This window comes from Epargyreus clarus, unplaced genomic scaffold (genome assembly GCF_041222505.1).
Source record: "Epargyreus clarus isolate Ecla_fem2 unplaced genomic scaffold, WU_Ecla_fem_2.2 ptg000010l, whole genome shotgun sequence".
Taxonomy (NCBI): domain Eukaryota; kingdom Metazoa; phylum Arthropoda; class Insecta; order Lepidoptera; family Hesperiidae; genus Epargyreus; species Epargyreus clarus.
Window position 1 is genome coordinate 2,466,918 of NW_027332218.1, and position 15,996 is coordinate 2,482,913.

The 15,996-nt window shown below is 35.9% G+C and overlaps 1 pseudogene; it reads right to left on the reverse strand.

Annotated features, from left to right (window-relative positions):
* Positions 1-698: 698 nt before the first annotated feature.
* LOC140745308 (uncharacterized) lies at positions 699-3,407 on the reverse strand (annotated as a pseudogene).
* Positions 3,408-15,996: the final 12,589 nt, after the last annotated feature.

Here is a 15,996-nt window from a genome sequence, read left to right on the forward strand (position 1 = left end):
GTTTTAGTTTTATAATAACCCCCCAAGACATTTAAACTATAATATTACGTCCTCTGACTATTGCAACCCTAATACTTAATTGTATATTTTATTATTAATTATAACTTTTCAATTCACTAAATGTTTTAAATTTTAAAGCCGACGGCCTTCTCTGATCTTATTTGATTTTATTCTTATTTATTGTATGTTAAACTTATCAAGTTTCAAGTTAAAGGTGAAATGTCCTCGACGCGAAATTTCAGGATTAGGCAATAATGCGACAACATCATTTAAATTTTGTATGGGACACGTGTCTTCAACATTTGGGTAGGTGAACTTAACACACTTTGAATTTTTTACTTTCCGCGCGAATTTAACTGTAGGAATGTTGTCACTTATTGATAGTACTTGTCCTAAAAAGTGTTTTATACTTTTTTTGAAGCGAATTTGACTATAATCCAACTGCCTTCTTAAAATGTTATAGAATTTTCCGTATCAAATTTGAGGTCACTCAACCCAAAAGGTGTGACGTTTTCTCGTTCTTCGTCAAAAAAGGTTGATGTGTTATAATCATCCAGATTATCGAAATCGGAGTCGTCGGTATCAGCAGCATTAAAAGAAATGTCCGATGTAAGGCTCGAGTCGCTATTGTATACACACACACGTTGTTTCTTTCTTCTTTTTTATTTTAGTCGGCTCTTTTTTGGTACTGGCACATCTCTTTTTATTTTTACTTATTGGTGTATTTATATCTTTTAAAATTGCCCTATTTACAGTAGACGCTTCTTTTATAAGTACATTAGACGTAATAATATTTTTTTTCTTAATTGGTGAGTTTTTATATGATTTTAACTGTAGGCGTTCTGGTATATCTCCGCAAAATGGGGTATTCATTTTGTAATCTTTTGGAAGGTTTTGCAACGAATGCACAAATTTATTCGAATCTGCCGTTAAAATGGGAAAATAAATGTTTATAGCATTAATAAAAAGTCTACAAAGGCTGTCGGGACCAATGTGCAATATAATTTTCTAAGGACGGGTCTATATCTGGAATATCTATATCGGTGTAAGGTGAACTTGTTTTGTCTATTACGGGACTTTTAGTTTCTGCTTGTTTTACTTTTTTCTTAATAATTATTTTCGAAGGTCCAGGTACATTTCTGCTTACTTTCTCATTTGCTTCTGTTATTTTTCGACCTCCTTTTACTTTTTTAGACTTGGCTAACTCTTCTGCTTCTTCGGTCGATATTGACCTACCAGGTACAACTGCAAGCTTGTTGTTTCGACCCGTTTTTATTGGTTCAGATCGTCTGTTCCGTTGTAAGTACTCTAGAAGGCTGGCATCAAATTGACGAGCATTTTCTTCTTTTATTGCAGGTATTTTTACTAACACTCTTGACGGGTTAAAAGGATATATACCAGACCCCTCAAATCCTTTACATATATTTGTTTCTATTTTTATTTTACTCATTAGTTCCTTCAGTAACTGTGGAAAGTGACATTTATTTATGGTGCTTGTGGTGCTGTATGTAGATTTATAATTTGTCAAAATTTCACGCCATATTCGCTTCATGGGTCCTATGTAATGCCAAAAATGCAACATCTAGCGGTTGAGTTAGATGGGTAGCATTTTTTGGAAGAAAAACAAATCGAATGTTTTGATTTTGACATAATTGAATTATCTCGACACTTAAATGCGATGCCAAATTGTCGCCGATGACCAATTTAACGCCATGTCGAGAATTTGCCCAAGGCAAAACAATCGTTTTAAACCAATCATCAAAACACGTCATGTCAAACCAGCCAGATTTAGTACGGTTATACCGAGCATTTTTTGGACCGTTTTCACACCATCTAGACCACTAGAAGCAATTTCCATCAGCAGTACCGCTAAACATTATTGATACTGCACTTTTGGACACATTAAGGACTCTTTCAGGATGTTTTGTCCCTCTTTTAAAAACACATCTTTTAGATCCGGGGTCGTCGCTTAAATTAGTCTCATCGAAGTTGAGTATATTGCCGGCGGGAACATCTTTTAGCGAAGTTTCTACATTTTTATTTTTATAATATTCGTTCATCTCCTCGACGGTTTTCGCAGCACGACTTTTTTAATATTTTGCGTTGCCCTTTGCGAAAAATTGTGTCGTTTTAGAAAATCACGCGCCCAACGTTCTCCAGGCATTTTTCCATTAAAAAGATTAGACTTATCACATTTTATAAGGTAATTGTGAACTACTATACGCAAATCCAGTAGTGTAAGAGGACAGCCAAATTCAGCTGAAACATTCACTGCGTTTGCAATGTGAGCTTCCTCCTCAGTTGACAACTCTGTTGGTCGACCAAATGGTTTATTATGAATGTTTTTGGATTTATTGAGAATTGTCCGACGCGGTATCCCAAACTGCTTTTGCGCTTGATAAGAGGATATAACTTTGTTTCGCACGAGATCTGCAGCCATGTGTAACATTTCTGCGGAGTAATCTGCGTAGTTACGTGCGCCTGGTTTTCTTCTAGTTTCATTTTTACTTCTTCCCATTTTCCCATAACTGCAATAAAAATAACATAAATTATCCTTTTCTAATAATTGTTTCACATTGTATTAATACGTAACATTATACAACAAAAATGTCTATTTAATTTTTGAAAAACTAAATAAAATCAACCATTTTCTGCAACTAAAACCTGATTAAAGAATATATCTGAATGTGGCTATTTGATATGCGCGCAATTAGTAATGACAATTAGAAAGACAATAAACACCAAAATTTTGCATAAAAGTTCGGCTGAGTTTGTTAGGAGGTAATTACAGTGCGGTACTTTGAAGTACTCATTTTCAGTAATTTGGTAAGATTTACATATATCTTGCAGATGAACTTAAATAAATTGTAAAGCCTTCATTAAATATTAATTTAATAACTTCTATCTAGTGCCAACCCTAGACATAGGCAAAGATGTGTCACTAAAATTTTTGGAACCCTTTACAACTTTACCTTCTAGATTATTAAATTGAAATCTTGTGATTATCAGAATAATATGAAGTATTGCGGTAAAACACAGTATTTACTTACCCTGGAACAAATTCACGACACCGAAACACGTTTTGTTTGGCAGAAACTTAAAATTATATCGGACACCCGAAATTTGCATGCGCACCCATCGAATTTGTTTGATCAACTGTCAAAAAACGAGTGGTGTTGCCATTTAAAAAAAATAAAAATATGTTGCCACGATAGTGTAAAATTATTACCAAATAGTAGAAAATAAGATAGAAATAAACCAACGCGAGATATCTTATTCGAAATGAAATAGGCAAAATTGCGCTAAGATGGCAAAGTTACAGTGTTTTGCGGTATCAAAGTTACGTATTAAATATAATTCGTACCGCACTTATTTAAACTTTATCGATGAATGAATAGGGAATCAAAATGAAGCACATATCGACTATCGATAGTAATTGTTTAATGAAAAAGATAAAACAAAGTTACATTATTTGTATTTATAAAAAAGTATATTTGCAAAAAAACTTAGGCGACGTCAATATTTTGGTGAAATTTATTAAAACAATTAAGGCACATTGGTTTTTCACATTCTACACAAATGGTATTTACTTGTTTGGCCTTTCTCTCTGCATTCCGGCTTGTCATACTTTGTTTAAATTCTTGATAACACAAAACACTCTTCTTCGTTTTTGTCGTTTATCAAATGTGTGTATTTTTTTTACCTTTCGCTTCGTCCACTTTTTGATCTTTGAATTTCTTTCTGGTAAGGCCTTGAACAATGCTTTCAGAAAATTGCAATAAGTTTATTTTGTTTTTATTAATGTTATTGTGAACTATCCAAGCGTTCACCATACATGTTCCGAATAGAAAACTCATCATAAGTTTGCGGTACCATTTAACGCATCTTTTCAAAGATGAATAATACGCGGTCATTTGATCAGAAAAATCAACACCTTTTTTGTTCTCGTTATACATGGTTATGCAGCTGGGTTTCATTATAGGTTCATTTGTATACTTATTATTCTTTCCGGTTTTAATCATACTTGCTGTATGTCCTGGGCAGGAAGATATCATAGTGACAGGTCTTTTATCATGCCATTTTATTATTTTTACTCCACCCTTGCTGGTCATCTTGCCGACAACTTGTCCCAACTTAATTTTTTTATGAATTACTTCTACTTTTGGCAGCCTTTTCCTGTTAGTCCTGATAGTCCCACATAACATCATCTTTTTTTTCTTTTTGTTCTTCGGCTAATTCTACGGAAGTGTAATAATTGTCAGCTATTATAACTCTGCCTTCTTTCTCAAAACCATTAATTAACTTTAGAACAGTCGTCTGTCCTATTCCTTTTTGCGGAGATTTCTCTAATTTTCCTGTGTATACAATAATTGCTACAGTATCTCCTTCAGGTGTACATAATTTAAACAGTTTGATACCATACTTGTTAGATTTATTTTTGATATATTGTAGGAATTTTAGGCGACCCCGCCAAGGAATCATAGTCTCATCAATGATTAAGAACTTACCTGGTTCAAGAACTTCAGAAAATCTTACGAGCATAATTTCTAAAATACATCTGATTTTTGCCAATTTGTCTGATTCAGAAACAATTGAATTCTCATCACTGAAGTGCCAGAATTTAAGAAGCAAAATGAATCTATCTCTTGACATAAGTGAGCATATGTATTCATTGCGATAGCAAGATTTAGTTGACCAATAATTGTAAATAGATAGCCTGACAAGGCCCATTGTTACCATGATTCCCATGAATAAGGACATTTCATTGTAGTCTGTAGGTCTCCAATTCTTTAATCTTGATGTTCTTTTCAATAGTTCTTTGCTAATATATTTTTCTGCATAGTTGTTTGTCTCAATAACCATTTTATTTATGATATCATCAGTCACAAATAACACTGGTCTGCAAAAAAAAATTTTTTTGCCCTCCTTATTATTATTGTGATGGATTATTATAGATTTGATACTGCTAAAAAGGAATATAGTTTTGAAAATTATGTATCACGTACAGTTTTTTTGTAATGGAATTTATAAAGAAAACTCCTTTTTTATTTGTAATTGAAATCATAACTTTAATAATTGTGAGAATATTACATATAATTGGTATCAAATATTTAAAAAAATCTATCTTATTCTAATACGCAGTAGAATATAGTATTTTACTTGGTAGTTTTTTTTCTTTTCATATTTTCCATCGGTGTTTCACGGTGAATTGACCAGCAAAAGTCAGCAAGCATTGCTTCTGACTATTTCCCATTATAACGTCTCTCTATGTATAATATGTCTTGATGAAATCTTTCTCCATGCTCATCTGAGACTGCACCAAGATTTGCAGGGAAGAAATCTAGATGAGAGTCCAAAAAATGAATTTTAAGGGGCATGTTACATTTTAACGCTTTGTAAGACGCAAGAAGCTCTTGAACAATATTTTTGTAATTTTCATCTTTTTTGTTCCCCAGAAAATTATGACACACTTCTACAAAAGCGGTCCAAGCCCTTTTTTCAGCGTCATTCAACTTAATTTTGAAATTTTCGTCCTTCATGAGCTCTCTTATTTGAGGACCTACAAAGATGCCCTCTTTCAATTTTGCGTCACTGATTCGGGGGAATTTTGAATTCAGATATCGGAAGCCTTCACCGTCCTTATTCATTGCTTTCACGAAGTTTTTCATAAGTCCCAGCTTTATATGTAACGGTGGAAGAAAAATTTTCTCACTACGAACTAAAGGCTCTTCATTTACATTCTTGACTCCGGGCTTTAAACTAGCCCTTTGTGGCCAATTTTTAACAACGTAATGTTTATCTCTAGCGCGACTGTCCCACTCGCATAAAAAAACAACAAAATTTGGTATATCCTCCTTGCAGTCCAGTTAACATTGCCACTACTTTTAAATCAGCACATATGTTCCACATGTACTGTGAATATTTAATTTTTTGTAATAATAACTTCATATTTCCATAATTTTCTTTCATATTTGTTGCATGTGCAAGGGGCACTGAAGGATATTTATTGCCATTGTGAAGTAAGACATCTTTAAGACTGATTTTAGAAGAATCAATGAATAGTCGCCATTCCTCAGGTCCTTCAGGGAATCCTAGTTCTTGTAAAAGTTCTTCAGCATTATTACAATATACCAAATCTTCCTCTTTGGTGAAATATCTCATAAAATCCTTTTGTCTGTTACGAAAATATGATATTCTCGTATTTTTATCCAATAAATTCCATTGCTTTAATCTCGATCCAAGAAGTTGAGCCTTTGATTTTGAGAGTCCCAAATCCCGGACGAGATCATTTAAATCAGATTGCATAATGAGATGAAGTTCTGATGACCTTGTAGGTGAAGACGAAGATTTCACTGTAGACAAGCTACTTGATAGATCACTCGTAAGTTGAGAAGAAGCAATTTCATCATCAACAATTTCGTTGCGTTTAATATACACGGGAGGAGTTTCATTGCCTCTAGGAACTGGCCTTCGTGCAGATGTTATGATCGGATATTTAATTTTATTCCTATTTTTTTTCGTATAGCCCTTTATCGCCGTCATACAAAAATAACAATCATTATCATGATTCTGGGGTTCACTCCAAACCATAGGTGTTTTAAATGGCATTGACTTATGACTTCCTTCACACCAACCACCTTCGAAGGTGGTAGAACCCTTTGTGGTTCGACTCCGGCGGCACCACCGCCACACCTATTTCAACCTAATAACAGCAGTGTTAAGCGCTGCTGTGTTCCGGTTTGAAGGGTGTGGTAAGGGAGACAGACTTTTCCGAGGCGTTCCAGCTTAGTCCTCAGGGGTAGCGGCGCATCTGTGGCCGACCTCAGCTAGGAATATCTAATCCTATCTGGGGTTGATTACAGATGTCCATGGGCGGCAGTAGCCACTTACCATCAGGTGGACTGCATGCTCGTCTGCTACTCTTATATTATAAAAAAAAAAAAAAAACCTCGTAGCGTTCTTGAACAAGAATTACAGCATATCTTCGGAAGCCAGTTTTTATTCCTTTCGTCAACTGGAAACCCAAAATAACCTTCGTACGCAGTTTTGATTAGGCTTGATATTTTATTCTGTTGTGATTTTACAACAAATTCACCACATACGTAGCAAAATACGTTTGGTGAATTTTTGCAAGTTCTTGGCATTTTGTACCTACAACAAAATTAAATTAATTTCAAAATGTGGACATATATAATCTCTATATTTCAGAATACTTATTAATTGTCACTACACATATCAATATAATTTGTTACTTACCAAAATACGTTGAATAAAACGAAAACAATCACTTATTTTTTTTTTAACCAACTGAGCGCCACGGAGTCGCTTTCCGAACTGCGCAAGCGCGTGTAATTGTTCAAAAACAATGCGAGACAATATTCTTTCTATCTCTCTATCTCTCTCTAACACAGTAAACCAGTTTTGCGTGGACAAATGCGATATAAGCTGATTGAAGCAGAATTATAAGCAGTGTTAGTACAAAAAATATGAGAGAAAAACAGGAATTATAAGAAATAATAAAAAATCCTTTAAAAAAAAAACTATACGTGTCAGCAAAAAATGGAAAGCAGATTTGGATTCAGCATGTTTAACTCTTCATAGAAATCTATTTTTTATCTAAAGGAGGATTTTGTTGCAGACCAGTGTAATTTGTAGATATCAAAAGGAGCTGTTACATCAACAGGAATGTTTGTTTTAAATTTGCAGGTAAAGTCGGGAATATCTTTTGGTGCTTCTGCATCAATATCTATCCATTCACCTTGTAATTCTATTTGATGGGCAGTTGGTGCGTCCACATTGCCATGTTGGATATGACAAAGGTTACTCTCTGATATATCAGATTCGTGAATGGAATTTGAATTGAATGAATCATCCGATGAACTTGAAGGAGAATAGTCGCTATCGTCGTCACTAAAATATTTAGCACTATCACTATCCAAAACAGTATCTTTAACCACGTGACAAAAAGGAGGTAATTGTGGTTGTAACTCTCGATCCACACTAAGCTTCATTGGTTGATCATCAAATTTTTCATATTCTGCGGTTACTAACGGTCTTTCAGAAATCTCAAAATCTTCGTCGGTACACAGGCGACCGTCATGTTGCCTACTTGTTGAAGGAATCGCGCTATGATATACAAACCGTAACCTCTTAGGAGTACGAAGAAATTTTTCTATATAGTTTTCAGTTAACGGTCCTTCCAGTGGTGGTACTAGGCTCGATACAGAAATATCGCTAAAATAATCCGAGCGACTAGCTAGCCTAATGTGACTGTTAAATTTAGCATTTTTTAAAACAGTGAAACATTTGCCGGTACTAGGACTGTGGTATGAAGGGCCCGGAATTATTTTCTAAAATTTCGAGACCATGGACCTGGGCTGCTATCCGCTTTACCCAGGGGGTAAAGCGGATAGAGTACTTGGGCAAAGTGAATACTCATGTTAATAACTCTGAAAACGAGAGTTACAAACTTAATAAACAGAAAAATTGTAACTGGAACTTAAATAATTAGAAAATTAAGTTTGGCAGTTATCACAAATATACCTTTCTGTGCCATCGAATGCGGAACATTGTTCGTGACACCATTGTTGAAAAATGTCACATCGAATCTAATTTTCAATAGGATTATCATCTTCTTCAATGTAAATTTCGCCGCAAAAAAAGCGTAAAATATCCTTAAATTCTCTCATTTTCTTCGGCTGTTTAGCTTTTTTCTTATTCATGTCAGTCTTAGTTTTCTTAGAAACAGTCTTAACCTTAACAGGAACTTTTTTTGATTTACAATCCAGTCTTTGAGTAACCTTCTTCACTTTATTTTTCTCAAATTTCTGCTTTTGGTCTTCCTTGATTGGCGTACTCGTTAATATTTCAGATTTTTGTAGTTTCCGTTTACGAGTGGACATTGGTTTGGCAGGATTTGGTATAGGTCTCAAAACCAAAGGACTGTAGTGGGATGTTGAGCTTGGGTGAAGTCCTCACTGTGTCTAATTCCTGCATCGACCCCGAAGGGGATGACATCGTGTAAACGTACACAACCTGTCAAACGTTGGAGTTATCAAATGGCGGTTCTTAAAAGTCAAAAGTATAAAAACAACACACGCGTGTTCTAAAACACCTAATCTTCCAATACGTAGGTCTGTCCCCACATGCAGCGGTTTCCTCTGTCGGTCCTCTCTGCTCCACGTTCCACGAAGAAACGCATCCAATCAAGAAATACCTCTCCTGAAGTCCAACCATTTGTAGTACAGGTTCCTTGAGTGCCGGGTGGTGCACCATCAAGTAGTGTGGTCTGCATCTTTTTCCTGACAAAAATTAAGAATGGTGGGAGAAACGAACCAGCGGCATTACAGCAACCGATGACCGTCGTTAATTGACCACGTTCTGCGCTGGCAATTATGCCTACCTGTTTCTTTCCTTTCGTTGCTAGCACTTTGGGGGGCTTATGGGTGGTTGTCGATATACCTGTCTCATCCATGTTGTACAATCTAGATGCATTAATGTCATGTTTTGCTGTTAAAGCTTCGAGGTTTTCATAAAAATGTCCAACTTCACGTCTGTTAAATCCTTTAGCCCTTGCAACTGGTGTTGCTTCTGGAGTCCTCAGGGAAATTTGATTGTGGCGAGACAAAAATGACGATAACCAGTCATCTCCTGCTTTTTCGTACTTGTCCCAGTTTTTCGGATAGTCCAAATTATTTTTCTTAGTGTATGTGAATGCCAATTTTTGAACTCATCTCGAGTTAGGCCAAAAAATACAGAATCCATATCCTTCAGATATGTCAATAGTTCCATCTCCTGCTCTTCATTAAAAACAGGACGGAATCGATTTAATTTTGGAGCAGTGGTGCCTGTTTTTACGTGCCTGTACAAGGTTGCATAGGCCAACCCGTACTTTTTAGCCCTTTATGGATTCCCCAGCTTTGCACAAATTAATAGCTGTCTTCATGACATTCGCATCCCACGACCCTTGTGTAGTTTTTTTTATATTTATAAACCATCTGAAACAAATAAACAGCCAGATGAAATCACAAGTTAATAATAACAAATGGCGGGCAATATGAGTACCATATTCACTTTGCCCTATTCTCTTTGCCCGACTAGGTAACTTTTGAGATTAACAAACTTTGTACAAAAACGAATAATTCTAAACTTCTGTGAAAGATACAAGAAAAACCTACTTCGACATGGAACTGAATTAAAATAGTTCTAAAGATAAAGAACTAATAACACTGGAAATATAATCAATATACATAACTTGTAAAATCAATCTTTTTTCCACGAAAACACAAATCTCCACTCTGCGGGCGGCACGCGACGCGGCCTCCTGCTTTAGTGTTTGCCGCGCACTGAACCAAGATGGCGGAACGCCACTACGGTGGCGTGATGACCGCCGAACGAATAATTTAGAAGTAGTGGCGGTTATTCGCTTTGCCCGGGGTGTGTATTACTTTGAGTAGACAAACATAAAGTACTACTTTTTCTTATATATTATCTTTTTTATATTCACAATATGATATTAGAACATAAAATATTTGTCTTAACTTACCGGTGAAGTGTTAAAGATTAATTCTCGTTTTCTTTCCGCGAACTATGGGCTTTACATCCTTCAACGACACAAGACATTTTATGCTGACACTCTTCACCTTGCAATTATACGTTCCAAGCACGTTTTCAAAGGGAAATTGAAAATTTCTCGCAATTTTTACAGTACTACTCACGATTCCTATCAACAAACGATAATACTTCAAAATTATGATGAATTATTTGCTGGGTTTGTTAGTAAACTGAAAACATTAAAGTGTTATTTTTTTTACTAAAAATCACACAATTTTCACATGTTTTTTTTACTAAAAATCAAAAGTCAAATCGTATACTGTGCAATTACATATGTATATTTAATATATAACTGACGTAGGCGTCGTTGGAGCTGGCACAGTGATCTGAGCGGTCACGGGTGCACGTCCCTCCTCGACTCTGAATATCAAGTGGTTAATAATTCGCCCATGAACATACTTACCACATTTTTTCATAAATATGTAGAAACAAACGCTGAAAACTACTGCCACAATCACTACGGTGATTATTCCGTACATTTCTAATTCCCTTTCCACTTCAGCTCTGGCTGAATTGTCTGAACCATCCTGTGGATAACAACTTGGTCATTTTAAGCTTGCTGGTTACCCATGTTGACGATAAGCCATGTACTATTGGTACTGTGACGTATTCTATACTAAGTATTATACGGTAACCCATGTTGACGATAAGCCATGTACTATTGGTACTGTGACGTATTCTATACTAAGTATTATACAAATTAGCATAAACATGTTGCTTCCTATGACCTAGATAATTTGTTATGTCTGTAGGTATTTCTCAATCTAAACCGAACTGGCATCTTTATGGTGTTGCCACTGCGTGTGGTACCAACTACTAACTCCATGTTTCCGCGACGACTAAGTATATCTTTATTATCACTAAAGCATTTTGTTTCTATTAAAACATATGCGGGTTTTAACCTATTTTTCGATATATCTATTACTTAATTGTACTTGGAAAACCTTGTCGGACCTACTTATAACGCAATAAGGGCCATCATAAGTGGGAGTCAGTGGTTTTTTACTGCATCATTTCTAATAAAGTTTTACCCAATTCATGCATTTTTTTGCCCCCAATGGATAGTTCAATTCAGTTGTGCGCGCGGCGCTATGTGTGTGTAAACCTTGTACATATACAGTGACTGTGTGTGTCACAAGACGTAAAGTGGGGTACAAATACAGTTATATACGGGTTCTTAAAGAAAAAATAATAATTTGGTAATTTAATGTTTATTGAGCATTATTCTGAATCGCTACTTGAAACATCAAATGATGAATTTTCGTATTCGCTGCTCTCACCAATGTTAATAATGAATTCTGACTCCATGTCAAAATGTCGATAGTCTTCTTCTTTCTTTTGTACATGTCGACAAGTATTATCCCACATCCACAGTTTCATTATTCAGCATAAGTCAGCTGAAAATCGGAGTCTGCGTTGTCCACCATCCACTGCTGATATAAATATTTTTGTACACAATTAACGGGTCTAACTTTCCACCTGCTGCATTCAATGGTGAGAATAGTTACAATTTCTTTGGCGCTTCCGGAAACGGTCCCCTTTGGCGCCTACAAACTTTGTCCTGGTAGGGTCAAGACATAACGACGTTTTGTCAAAATTTCATACGGATCATCTTTAAGATTTAATTCTCCCAGTGTTTGTTCTAGAAGGTTAATATTCCTACTCATTAGTATTAAAATGATGATATTGAAAATGATCGGTCGTTTTTTCCTGACGTATTCCACAGGACTAATGCACAAATTATGTCTCTGACAAAATGTAATGAACCAGTCTGGCCCCGGTCTACCATTTTTAAAATGGGAATATAATCCATTTTTGTTAATCAATTCTGGGTAATGTCTAAAACATCCTTTCGATCACTCGAATCCACTAGTCCATCGAAAAATATCCTTTTCCATCCACACTTTTTTGCTAGCCGCGTAAGATAACTCAGTCGTATTCACATTTTTGGTCAGCTACCTACCAATCTCAATTTTCAATGTTCCCCTAATTGCCGGTGTGTGTAGATCGCGCGTCAGTAATTGGGCGTCTAGTATATTCAATCGCGAGTTGTAGTTGTTATGGTTGTGTTAGGTTTTTGGGGTCCTTCGACGAAGATGCAAAGTCTATATACAGTAGGACCTCTTTAATCCGAACTCTGAAAATTTAGCCCCCGTTCGGATTGGTGGAGCGTTCGGATTATAGGGGTATAGATGATAAGGGTATTTTTTGTGAATAAAACTACATAATAGATACATACATAATACAATATTTGTATTCATCTATAAACGTTACATATTTTATTCAACATTTTTAAAGAAATCCAGTATTTTGGTTTGTCGTGTGGTGTTTAATGACAAATAAAAAGCTTTGTCTCGTAATTTACGTAAAAGCATTTTTTCTGGCAAAGGAATATCCACTTGATCAGCCCATTCAAGACATGTATTTAAGGCAGACATGGCGCTTGAATGGGAAACGCTTGCCACGGGTTTAGCGTGTGAAATCTCTTCATTTTCACCATCACATTCCTGTGTTACTTGCCGTATAATTTCATCGTCAGTAAGAGGTTCAGTTTCATTTAGGTCATCATTGCTTAGTAAGAAGTTATTAATTTCAGCCTCAGAGTAGCCTCTATCAACGAAAAATGCTAAAGGAATGTCATCTTCGGATTCAAAGTCTTCGCCTGTATGTTCTTCGATGTGTGATTGAGGCCACAAGGCAGACCAAGATTTTTTTATTAGGTCCGCATTCAAGTGATGCCAGCTTTCAGCCAGTAAGAAAACAGCATCTTTCATGGTGGTCTTCTTAAGGACATCAGATACAGTACATTCAGATTCCAATTCTTGCTGAGCAAAAACTTGCAGTAAAAGTTTTTTCTTGTAATTCACCTTTATATTTTGGATAACGTTTTGGTCCATTGGCTGGATAAGAGCTGTGCAATTAGGAGGCATATATAAAACTGTAAAATCTTCATCAATGGATTGCAGGTCTTCATCAATCGGATGTGCTGGTGCGTTATCGAGAAGCAATAGCGCTTTCAGTGGCAGATTCTTTTTACTTAAGTATTTTTTTACTTCAGGGATAAAGTATGTTTTAAGCCACTCCAGAAATATAGATCTCGTCACCCATGCATTCTTTTGCCCCATGTACTGTACGGGTAGTTTTCGTACAGAAGCAAAAGCACGTGGTTTTTGTGCTTTGCCAATGACCAACAAAGGCAGTTTGTGCGTCCCAGAAGCATTCGCACAAGGCATAAATGTTATTCTTTCTTTAGAAATTTTAGAACCTGGGGCTGTACGTTCTAATTCAGAAGCCAGCGTTTTATCTGGTATTGTTTTCCAATACAAGCCAGACTCATCCGCATTATAGATTTGGTCTGCACATAAATCTTTCTCCTTGATAATATCCATAAATTTAACCTGAAATGGTTTAACGGCGTCTTCGTTATTTGATATTTTCTCGCCGGTCATTTTTAATTGCCGTATACCGTGTCTCTTTTTAAATTTTTCCAACCAACCTTTACTAGCAGAAAACTCTCCGCGCCCAAGCCTTCCATGAAAGTATTTCGCCTTCTCCATTAAAATATCACCTGACAAGGGAACATTTTTTCGACGTTGTTCTATAAACCACGTAAATAATGCATCTTCGAGTTGTGGATTTTCGGGTGTTTTCAACGTCTTTCGAGCACCTGGACCCTTTTCAGTTTTCACAACATAAGATCGTATTTGTTCTTCCTTCTTTTTAATATCGAAAATGGTAGATTTGCCCACATTATATTTTTGAGCAAGAAAGCTAAAAGAAATACCTTCTTTAAGTTGATCCAAAATCTCGCATTTCTGGGAAATAGTCAGGGTAACGTGTTTCCTTTTCTTTGACGTCGAAGCCATGATGCAAAAGCACAAATAACAGTCAAAATGCACGAGCGACACAATAGCTACACAAAATGGCGTACGGATAACAAAATCAAATACGCGTAATACCTACTCGACGTTCGGAAAGTAACTGGCGGGCGAGAGCGAGACAGCGCGGACTCGGGTCGGGGGTTCGGATTACAGAGGTGTTCGGACTAGAGGGGGTTCGGATTAAAGAGGTCCTGCTGTATGTAGAAATATGTGGTATTTATTACTTGTAACTTGACAATTTAATACATGTATTGACAGTAAGAGAGAGAGTCCGAGTGTTCTTAATCTATGCACTACACACATACGCACACATTGTCACGTCACTATAACACGCGTGTGGTTTTTTTTTATAGCAAGACCATGTTGTTTTCGGAAATTGATGAACCAATCAGATCCCGGTCTATCATTTTTAAACGGTGTTGTAAGGCTTTGGCTTTTAATTCGAGTTTTACCTTCAAGTCTACTATTTAGGGCAGAAACAGGTATGTTGTATCGTTTCGCGCTGTAATCGCGCGTTTTTTAGTTACATGGTTACTATGGTTTTATTTTTACTATAGTTATACTTTCCATTGGTGTTCAAAAGAACGATACACAAGCTTATCAATGGGCTTTTATTGATACGTGGTATTTGACGAAAGATAATATAAAGTAATACCACCTTTATTAGCTTCTTCGACGATACTGTAGTCCAACTGACAATTTACACCATCAAGGAAACATGGTTTTGATGTTCTTATTTATTATTATTAAGCCTTTATTGCCAACTTAATTTATAATATTGCATAATAATTTATTAAATAAATACTTTAGTTGTGTCGGCGTGTCTTTCTCGGCACGAAGGCCTCCTCTTTCCAGCTCTTTCCAGTCTACTCTCACCTGTGTCGTTCTGTATTTATACAAATGATTAATAAACTCTATGAATGTTTCTGTCGGCATGCTTCCTTTGGCGTCATCTTTACCAGAGGGCCTGGCGGTAATTTATCTTGGAATTCTGGCTTTAGTCTCTTCCTTTTAAATAATATCATTGGAGGAATAACTGATCCTATAGCAGTGTCGGCGAACCTTTATGCATCAATGAGCCATGTTTTTTAAAGAATATTTAATGGGGTCATTGACGTGCCATCAAATAATTTTGACTTTCTGATTATTTGGAAAATAATAATAATAAATACTTTCAAAACTCTTTATTTACTACAAAAAGGTACATTTTGGAATGTTTTCATTACACGCATAATTTTAATTACTGTAAAATTAGTGTGACTTCTGTTGCTGCAGGTTAGATGACAAATAATGTATGTCAGGGTTGTAAGATGTTACTTTTAGCAAAATGCAAGCTGAACTGGATTCATCTGTCAAACGGTTTCTAACGAGTTTCTAATGTTATTCATCTCCGAAAATAATGACTCACAGGCAAAGGTAGATGAAAACATTTTAAATGAAATTGAACTAACCTTTTCTCATCTGCAGGCAATAAAAAAGACACTCCCTCGTCCTTTTTTTC